This window comes from Hibiscus syriacus, unplaced genomic scaffold (assembly GCF_006381635.1).
Source record: "Hibiscus syriacus cultivar Baekdansim isolate YM2019G1 unplaced genomic scaffold, ASM638163v2 tig00003041_pilon, whole genome shotgun sequence".
Lineage (NCBI taxonomy): Eukaryota > Viridiplantae > Streptophyta > Magnoliopsida > Malvales > Malvaceae > Hibiscus > Hibiscus syriacus.
In genome coordinates this window covers 7,945,001-7,949,120 of record NW_024061960.1, presented here as the reverse complement: position 1 = coordinate 7,949,120, position 4,120 = coordinate 7,945,001, and positions in this window count along the sequence as shown.

Below are 4,120 nucleotides of genomic sequence, written 5' to 3'. Positions count from 1 at the left end.
ATTTTATGTTTCAGTTTAATGTTTATCAATTTTTGAATCATTATATATAAATGACCAATTTCCATTACATATTTATTTATGAATATTGATTATGGAACTAATGGCTAATGTTTCTCTTGATTGTGATCTTAGCAGCTTAAGCTATATATATTTATCATCAATTGGCTAAATGATTTCAAAACCTTATTTAAAATCTTTTAAAAGTCTTTTTGATTTAACAAAAAGGGGGAGAAATGTTAAAGTGTTTTAAAGGGGAGAAGTGTTAGAGTAAGGGGGAGTAATTTCAAAACTTGATTTCAAAATCTTAAAATTACTAAAATGTTTTGTTATATCAAAAAGGGGGAGATTGTTGAAAACATTTTGATATTTCGATATAACAAATTAAGATAAATGACTTTTAAGATTTTCTAAAAGATTTTCTAAGTATATTCGATATAATTATTCGAATATCAAAATATTACTCCAAATCTTTCAGATGTCATTTTAATCCTTAGTCAAGTGTAAAATTAAGTTTTAAACTTAAAATAATTTCAAAACAATTTTAAAAAATATTTCGAACCATTTCAAAGATAAAAACATTCCAGATTGTCAAGAGGGTATCGATTCCCCCTAAGGGGGTACCGATTCCCCCTGAATGGTTTGGCTCTGAGAAAAATAGAATGCTCGGAGGGAACCGATTCCCCTAAGGGGTATCGATTCCCCTATGGGGTATCGATTCCCCCCTGTTCAACGGTCAAAATATTTGAATTTAACACTTAGTGAATCGATTCCCTATGAGGGGGTACCGATTCCCCCACTCTCCAACCAGAAATATTAATTGTTTTCACACTTAAACGACTCCAATAACTTCATTAATGATCCCCAACGTTCATAAGTGATTCAAGGAGTATTTAAACAAGCTTAGAAGCCTTTGATCAATAACATTTTATCAAGAATCAAGAGAGAATCAAAGAGAAAGCATCAAACCTCAAGTTTGAGCAATTCAATCCATTTTTCATTCAATATTCATCTTTGCTTTCAAGAACACTACTTGTACTCAATTGTATTCATCTTTAAGTGTTCTTTTCTTTGTTCTAGAATTGTGCAAACATCTTTCCTTGTGAGGATTTTCCTGTAAGTTTGCAAATTTTGTATTGTTCTCTTAGGAGAGAGTGTTCTCAAGAATTTGGGGTATAATTCTTGAGGGATTTGTAAGGTTACTCTTTGTCCTCAAAAGAAATACAAATTAGTGAATTTGTGGAAAATCCTTAGTGTGGATAGCTAAGGTAGTGGACGTAGACTTTGGTTGATAAAGTCGAACCACTCTAAATCGCTGTGCAAATCTTTTCAATTTTCTGCAAAAGCTTCCACCAAAATTTTTATTGCCAATTCACCCCCCTCTTGGCTATATTCATCGATCGATTAACTTAACACATGGAATCAAGTAGCTCCAACACCGAAGCTGAAACAAAGGAATTTGTTGAGTTTGAGGAGATTTCTGGAAATGATGTTCAGATCACTCCTAAAGCAATTCAAGAAGAACCAGTCACACTAGAACTGAGATGCTCCTCCAGAATTCCTAAACCAACCCAACGATATTCTCTTTCTTTGCACAACTTGTTGCTGACTGACAATGGTGAACCATAGTGCTATGATAAAGCAATGTAAGTGGACGATTCAGTCAAGTGGGAGTCTTCCATGAAAGATGAGATGGACTCGTTTATATCAAATCAGACGTGGGAATTAGCTGAATTACCACCAGGCAAGAAAACACTCCATAACAAGTGGATTTACAGGATCAAAGAAGAGCACGATGGGAGCAAACACTACAAAGCAAGATTGGTTGTCAAAGGCTTTCAGCAAAAAAGAAGGTATTGACTACAATGAAATTTTCTCTCCAGTCGTGAAGCTATCTACAATTAGACTGGTATTGAAAATTGTAGCTGCAGAGAATTTACATCTTGAGCAATTAGATGTGAAGACAGATTTCCTTCATAGTGATTTGGAGGAAGAAATCTATATGAGGCAGCCAAAAGGCTTCATAGAGGCAGGCAAGAAAAACCTGGTATGCATGTTGAAAAAAAGCTTGTATGGTTTAAAACAAGCTCCTAGACAGTGGTACAAGAAGTTCGATAGCTTCATGGGTATCAATGGTTTTACCAGAGGCCAAGCAGATCATTTTTGCTACATCAAGAGGTTCGACAATAGCTTCATTATTTTATTGTTATACGTTGATGACATGCTCATTGCAGGCTCAGACATGCAAGAGATTATAAACTTGAAGCAAAATTGTCGAAGCAGTTTGCTATGAAGGATCTGGGTGCTGCAAAGTAGATTCTTGGGATAAGGATCAAGAGAGACAAAGTCGGAGACTTTGATATTATCACAGGCTGAGTACATCAACAAAGTACTCTCCAGGTTCAACATGCAAGATACTAAACCAGTAAGTACACCTTTAGGTGTTCATTTCAGACTCTCCAAAGAACAATCACCAAAGACTGAGGAAGAACGTGCACACATGGTGAAGGTGCTGTATGCCTCAGTAATTGGAAGTCTGATGTATGTCATGGTTTATACCAGACCAGATATTGCTCAAGCAGTGGGAGCTATTAGCAGGTACATGAATAATCTAGGCAAGGTACACTAGGAAGCAGTCAAATGGATCCTCAGATATCTGCGGGGTACTACAAACAAAGCACTTTGTTTCAAAGGTGGATATACGATACTGACAGACTATGTAGATGCTGACTTAGCCAGAAATGTTGACATCAGAAAGAGCACTACAGGGTATGTCTATACTCTAGGAGGTACTGCAGTGAGTTGGGTTTCTCAACTACAGAAGATAGTTGCTCTATCCACAACTGAAGCAGAATATGTCGTTGTTACGGAAACCAGCAATGAGATGGTTTGGTTCCAAAGTTTCTTGGAAGAGTTAGGCAAGAAACAAGAAAACAATGTCTTATATTGCGACACTCAAAGTGCTATCCATCTAGCAAAGAATCCGTCTTTTCATTCCAGGACAAAGCACATACAATTGAGATATCATTTTATCCGGTCTCTTCTGGAAGATGGGAATTTGAAACTTGAAAAGATCAGTGGAGCTCAAAATCCGGCAGACATGTTGACAAAGACGGTGACTATGGACAAACTGAAGTTGTGTTCAGCTTCAGTTGGCATGCTAGAATAACAAGACTAGAAATGCTGCTGTATCGATTGAGGTGTGAAGACATATTAAAATCAATCTTCAAGTGGGAGATTGTTGAAATTTCTTCAAGCAGCCGGCGGCTGCAAAAACAAGTGGGGGGTTGCTAAATTTTTGTTATTATTTTGTAATAGGGATAATTATAAAATTGAGTCATTGAACTTTAGGGTATTTACAAGATTAGCCCTTAAGCTTCAACTATAAATACCCTAGCCCATTTAGCTTCAAAATCATCCCAAAATCCCAAATCATTTCTTTCTCCCAATACTAGAGAGTTTTCTTGTGAGTAGTGAGTGTTTTGTAAACAACTGTAAATTTTCTCTTTTAGTAAAAGATCTATAGTAGTCCGGAGACGTAAGCAAAATTGGCTGAACTCCGTTATCAATTTCGGGTATTATGTTTCCGCTTTTATTTTGTATTCTCAATAATCTGGTTATAGGGAAATTACTCGTTCTCGTTTTATTTCCCAACAATAACTCAGATTTTTTAACAACTCGACCCAAAAAAAATTATACATTCTTTATTTGATTCGAATTCGATCTAAAAATTATATATTTGAACCCGATTTATCTTTTTAAAATAAAATATAAATTTGATCTGACTTGATTCAAAATAATATATTTATAAAGAATATTACTTTTATTTAATAAAAATAAGGATTTAATTGAAAAAATAATATACATGAGTATTATTGCAATTATAATTAAATATATAAAATAAAATTATATTTTTTAGGTCAGAGTAGGTTAAATATTTTAAACCCTAAACTTGATCCGATCGAACCCAAATTTTATTAAAAAATTTGACCTAGAAGGCATGTGGGGTTTTATTAATGAAGGTCTCAATCAATAAAATCTATCCATCATACTTAAAAATAAATAAATTTTTACATCTTTCCTATATATAAATCAGATGTGAATTATTATTTAAAAATTACTT